The 6,621-nt window shown below is 42.6% G+C and overlaps 1 pseudogene; it reads left to right on the top strand.

Moving 5' to 3' along the window:
• Positions 1–5,833: 5,833 nt before the first annotated feature.
• On the top strand, positions 5,834–6,621 carry LOC118666593 (annotated as a pseudogene).

The raw sequence follows: 6,621 nt of genomic DNA, 5'->3' as shown, positions 1-6,621 counted from the left end.
GCTGGATAAAGTAATCTTGGTTGTAGGTTCTTGGCATTCATCACTTTGAATATTTCTTGCCACTCCCTTCTGGCCTGCAAAGTTTCTGTTAAGAAATCAGCTGACAGTCGTATGGGTATTCCCTTGTAGGTAACTGAGTTTCTTTCTCTTGCTGCTTTTAAGATTCTCTCTTTGTCTTTTGCTCTTGGCATTTTAATTATGATGTGTCTTGGTGTGGTCCTCTTTGGATTCCTTTTGTTTGGGTCTATGCACTTCCTGGACTCGTAAGTCTATTTCTTTCACCAGGTAGGAGAAGTTTTCTATCATTATTTCTTCTAATAGGTTTTCAGTATCTTGCTCTCTCTCATCTTTTGGCACCCCTATAATTCTGATGTTGGTATGCTTGAAGTTGTCCCAGAGGCTCCTTACACTATCTTCGTATTTTCGGATTCATTTTTCATTTTGCTTTTCTGGTTGGGTGCTTTTTGCTTCTTCGCATTTCAAATCTTTGACTTGATTCTTGCACTCCTCTGGTCTGCTGTTGGGAGTCTGTATATTATTCTTTATTTCAGTCAGTGTATGCTTAGTTTCTAGTTGGTTCTTTATCATAACATCGAGGGTCTCATTAGATTTCTTGTAGATCTCATTAAGTTTATCGGCGGCTTCTAGACAGTTCTTGAGAGACCTTAAAAGTGTGGTTCTGAACTCTATATCTTCCATTGACAATTTTGTCCTGTTTCTTTGTCTCCACATTTTTTTTATGCTTTCTTGGTGCACCTTCTAGTGGTCTTTGTGTGCAGTCTTGTTGTAGTTAAGTCTTGATTATTGTACTTAATACTGCAGGGATTTGATCTCCAGGCCAACTAGCTGTGAGAGTCAGCTGTGTCTGCAGTGGGAAAACTTCTGTCCTCTGGGGAGGTGCTAATTTAGCCTTTGCCTGAGGCTATCTCGCAAATGGCTCTGTGCAGGGCTTGTGTTTGCGGGTCACACGGAATCAAACAGGGCGGGGGGAGGGAGCAGTTATGGCTGCTCTCAGTCCTATCCCCAGAGGCTCTGCCTCTCAGAGTCCCAGCAACCGCTGCAAACCTCGGAGAGAAAGCTGCCCTCGGGTTCCGACAGATGCCAGACAGTCCTGCTTCTCCTCTTTGAGTCTGGGTCCCTAGAGACACGCCCTGAACTGGAGCTCAGGGCCTGAGCCTCCCTCCCGATTGAAACAGACAACCGCGCCCTCAGCCGCCAGCCTGCTCCGCACGCACCTCCGCACCTTTGTATTTTTCGCCCTGCGCCTCCTCTGAGTCTCGGTATGCTGTTCTCTTTCCTTCTAGTTGAAGAATTTCCCCTCAGCCAGCTTTCCTGTGGTTCTGGGTGATGTCCGTTCCGTCTTTTAGTTGTATTTTTGAAGTGGTTTTGCGAGGCAGCATTCTCCAGTATTTACTTATGCCGCCATCTTGGTTCCTCTCCACTGGGCTTTTTTTGTTGTTCTCTTTCTAATTCTTTGAGTTGTAGAGTTAAATGATTTACTATCATTTTTTGTTTGTTTGTTTTTTGAGGTAGGCCTGTAGTGCTATAAACTTCCCTCTCAGGACTGCTTTCATTGTGTCCCATAGATTTTGGATTACTGTTATTGTCATTAGTTACTGTTATTGTCATTAGTTTCCAGGGTGTTTTTAATTTCTACTTTGATCTCACTGGTAACCCACTCATTATTTAGTAACATGCTATTCAGCTTCCAAGTGTTTGAGTTTTTTGGATTGTTTTTATTGTGGTTTATTTCTAATATTATGCCCTTGTTATCTGAGAAGATGCTTGGTATGATTTCAATCTTCTTGTATTTGGGGAGACTTTGCTTGTGACCCAGTATGTGGTCTATTTTTGAAGATGTCCCATGTGCACTTGAGAAGAACGTATATTCTGTGGCTTTGGGGTGAAATGTTCTGAAGATGTCAATTAAGTCCATCTGATCTAGTGAGTCATTTAGGATTGCTGTTTCTTTGCTGATTTTTTGTCTAGAGGATTTATCCAGTGATGTCAGTGGTGTGTTTACGTCCCCTACTATGATTGTGTTGTTGATCTCTCCCTTGTTATTTTCCAAGAGGTTTTTTTATGTATTTGGGTGCTCCTGCATTGGGTGCATATATGTTTATAAGGGTTATATCCTCTTGTTGTATCGATCCCTTTAATATTATGAAGTGGCCTTCCTTATCTCTTGTTATGGCCTTCACTTTGAGGTCTATTTTGTCAGATATAAGTATTGCTACCCCAGCTTTTTTTTCATTTCCATTTGCCTGAAAGATATTTTTCCATCCCTTCACTTTCAGTCTGTGTGAATCCCTTTTTCTGAGGTGGGTCTCTTGTAGACAACATATATATGGGTCATGTCTTTTTATCCATTCAGCCACTTGATGTCTTTTGATTGGAGCATTTAGTCCATTTACATTTAAAGTTATTATTGAAAAGTGTGTGCTTGGAGTCATTTCTATTTTCGTGCCTGTGTTCTTTCTTACCTTTATATTTCTTCTTTTTACAGCATTTCTTTTAGCATTTCTTGCATTGCTGGCTTGGTAGTGATAAACTCCCTTAGCCTTTTTTTGTCTGCAAAGCTCCTGATTTCCCCTTCAATTTTGATTGATAGTCTTGCTGTCTATAGTATTCTTGGATTCAGCCCTTTGCTTTGCAACACTTTGTATACCTCCTTTCATTCCCTTCTAGCTTGATGTGTTTCTGTTGAGAAATCATTTGATAATCTGATAGGGGATCCTTTGTAGGTAACTCTCTGTTTCTCTCTTGCAGCCTTTAAGATTCTCTCTTTGTCTTGTACATTTGCCATCGTCATTATGACATGTCTTGGAGTGGGTCTTTTGGGGTTCATCTTGCTTGGGACTCTCTGTACTTGTGTAACTTTTTTCTTCTCCATATCTGGGAAGTTTTCTGACATTATTTCTTCAAATAGATTTTCTAATCCTTGCTGCTCTTCTTGTCCTTCTTGCAGCCCTATTATGTGTATGGTACTTCATTTCATGTTGTCCCAAACTCCTTTAGGCTCTCCTCCTGCTTTTTAATTCTTTTCTCCAGTTGCTGTTCAGATTGAGCTTGTTTCTCTGCCTTATCTTCTAACTCACTAATTCGGTCCTCTGCTTCTTCTAGTCTGCTGTTGAAACTTTCCATGGGGTTTTTGGTTGTAGCTATATCACTTTTCATTTCTTCCTGATTCTTGCATAGGTTGTTGATTTTCTCATCCATCCAGTGAATGAATTGTACAACCATTATTCTGAATTCTTTTTCTGTCATGTTGCATGCTTCAACTTCATTAATTTCCTTTCTTGGCGACTCCTCATTGTCTTTCCTCTGGGTGTTGTATTGTCTCTTCATTCTGATTTTCTCCTTATGGCTCAAATGTCGAGTTGTGTGGGCCTGGGCCGTGTGCAGTGGGAGCCTCACACCACCCTAGTGTCACTGAAGAGCTCTGACACTAAGATGTGTTGTTGTTGTGGGTTGGTGGGAACCAGTCTCGCTCAGAGTCAGTGTTGCCAGCACTCAGTGTGGCCTCGTGCGCGCCCTTAGAATCAGGGACCCTGCCTGCACTGTGCTGAAACAGAGACGCCCCCTGGAGCGTGTTGAAAATCAGCGGCCCCTAGCGTGCGCCAGGAGTCAGAGTTCCCCAAGAATCCAGTATCAGTGTCTCTGTTGCTTCATGCGACCTCACATTGAGAATCAGGGTCCCTGTGTGCCCTTGCACCAAGAATTGGAGTCACTGGCTCTTAGTATGAATGCACAGGGAATCAGGGATCTCAGGTGCAGGTGATAAGAAACACAGTCAAGTCACTGGTGCTTGGTGCTGCCTCCTGCCCAGAGAATCGGGGTCCCTGGGCCCGCGCTATGCAGGACAAATTCCCAGTGTTTGCGTGATTGCTCCCAGCCCAGGGCTCCTGAAGCCGGCAGTGCGCAGGATCAGTTCCAAGGTGTTCGAGCACTTCCAGGCTAAAGTTCCTGTAGCAACACTGAGGCCCGGGCAAGGGGTGGGTCTATCAGTTACTATGGTGCTGCCTGCGAGTCTGCAGGGAGGGGGATGGGCTCTGTTACTCACGGATCTGCCGCGGGGATTTCTGAACTTTTGGTGTCAGCAGGTCTGTAGCTGTGGTCACAGATCTCTGTCCCCAGTGGCTGCAGGGTCCTGGTATGCGTCTGAGATCAGAGTGGGTGGTGCTGAGGCCAGCATCCAAGTCTCAAGCAGCTCTGTTTCCCAAGATGATGTGGTCGCTGTGCCCGTGCTGGCCGCCCAGGAGTGTCTGCGCAGGGAGCGGGGCTCCGTCGCCTAAGACTGCCCGGTTTAGCAGCCCCTTAGAAGACCTGCAGAATCTAACTGTCCCTAGCTCATACACACACACACACACACACCACACGTCCACACACTCCTCTATCACTTCCTTGCGCTCTCACACTCTCTCCCTCCCTACCTTTCTGCTGGTCGCCATTTTCCGAAACTGTAATTTTTTAAATCAAGAAAACCTCTAATATGCAAACCAATTTGTAATTCCATTGTCCTTACAAGCTTTAAAAATGAATATAAATATAATGTGCATAGGGGTTTAGCTTCATTGATACATTTTCCATGGAAAGTAGGTTCTGTGGGAAGGTGCTTAGGTAGATTTGCTTCAGTTCCTCAAAGATGGAGATTTAAGTGCTATTTTACACAGGGCAAACAAACATAATCAGATAATCTATCATCTGTGTGACAATTTTCTGGGGTTTTATAGTTTTCTAATTCCACCCTCTAGCCAAATAAAAGATTTTGCAACACCAAAAATAAATGTGAACAGATTTGTTTTCTTTTTCTCCTTCTGTACTGGAAAGCCTTAGCAGCCATTGTCATACTGTATTTTTGCTGAGACCATATGCAAGGGCTAGAGTTGTAGAAAAATAACAAGAGCAAGTCAGAACGAGTAAACAGAATTGCAGAAAAATAAAAAGAATCAAGATAAAATTATCACCCTACTCCCTCTCATTCTAGACTGAAAGACACCAGATTCTCAGAAGACCCATATTTCTCTGGAGCTTCAAATAATCTAAGCCACCTTGTTAGACTTGAAATCTATTAAAGGTTTTGCTTCCTTTTTGTTTATGTCTGAAATTGTGGAGGGGACATGAAGAAAAAACAAACACCATGTTACTCTAGCTTTCCAATGCTGTAGCTAATACCCACAATATAGCACTATTAGCAGTAACAGTTCATAAATTACTTTCCTCGTTTATATTTGAGCTTAAATATACTTGTAAATTGTGTAACATAATTTCATTTTGTAAGTAAATATTTAAATCTTTAATCCCCTCACACATCCAGTAAGTCATAAAAGGATTCCTATTCAGGCTTTCTATTTCCAGAACTTTCCATGAGATACCAGCCTTATCTACAGGATACATCTATCTCTCTCAAATATTTTTTTTCTTTTTTGTAATTTGGTCTAGCACATATGTACATAGTAGTTCTTGAACTTTAAAAAATATTTTTCGTCATTACTTATCACTTTATCTTCCATTGTCAACTACTATCATCTCCTGCTCTGGAAAATAGGTAAGATACAGAGCTTCCCAGATTCCACTGCATTCTCTCTAGGATTTAACTGACTGACTGAGACCATATCATGTTTTTTAAAGGGGCTAGCCTCTCTTATGCAGAATAGATATAATACATATTGGAATAAAACCTATGATCTTGGCCCATAAATGATCTGAACTAGTTATGTCTAACAGTTCATATAAAATATGCATTCTTTTTAGAAGTTATTCCAATGGTTCTTTAATTTAAACGCTCCTGTTATTCCTGATGTTCTCTGCAGATTAATAATCCTCACATTTTTTACTGGAAAAAACGTTTATTCTTCTGGGCCTGTCCAGTGACTGGGACCCTCAGGTCTCTCTCTTTGTCCCGTTCTCCATCACATACATGGTGACAGTGCTGGGGAGCTTTCTCATTGTTCTTCTGATCAGACTGGACAGCTGACTCCACACACCCATATGTTTTTTTCTCACCAACTTCTCCCTTGTTGATGTCTCTTATGCCACAAGCATCATCCCTCAGATGTTGGTTCATTTCCTTGCAGAACATAAAGTAATCCCACTTGTGAGCTGTGCAGCCCAGTTATTTTTTTTCCCCCTGGGATTGGGCAGGATTGAGTTTGTTCTACTGGCAGTGATGGCTTATGACCGCTATGTGGCTGTGTGTGACCCCCTGCAATACGTGGTCATCATGCATGGAGGGCTCTGTACTAGGTTAGCCATCACATCCTGGGTCAGTGGCTCTGTCAACTCTCTCATGCAGACTGCGATCACCTTTCAGCTGCCCATGTGCTCCAACAATTTTATTGATCACATATCCTGTGAACTCCTAGCTGTGGTCAGACTGACCTGTGTGGACACCTCCTTCAATGAAATTGCCACCATGGTTTCTAGCATTGATCTGCTGATGTCACCATTCTGCTTGGTTCTCTTGTCTTCCACCATCCCAAAGATCAGGTCCACAGAGGGAAGAAAGAAAGCCTTCCACCTCACAGTGGTTGTCTTGTGCTGTAGCATGGCCATTTTCATTTACACCCAGCCCCACTCTGGCCCCTCTGGCCTTAGGAGAAGTTGATCTCTCTCTTTTAA

This window comes from Myotis myotis, unplaced genomic scaffold (assembly GCF_014108235.1).
Source record: "Myotis myotis isolate mMyoMyo1 unplaced genomic scaffold, mMyoMyo1.p scaffold_m19_p_11, whole genome shotgun sequence".
Taxonomy (NCBI): Eukaryota; Metazoa; Chordata; class Mammalia; order Chiroptera; family Vespertilionidae; genus Myotis; species Myotis myotis.
The sequence above is the reverse complement of the archived record's forward strand: the minus strand, read 5'-3'. Positions and strand labels throughout refer to the sequence as shown.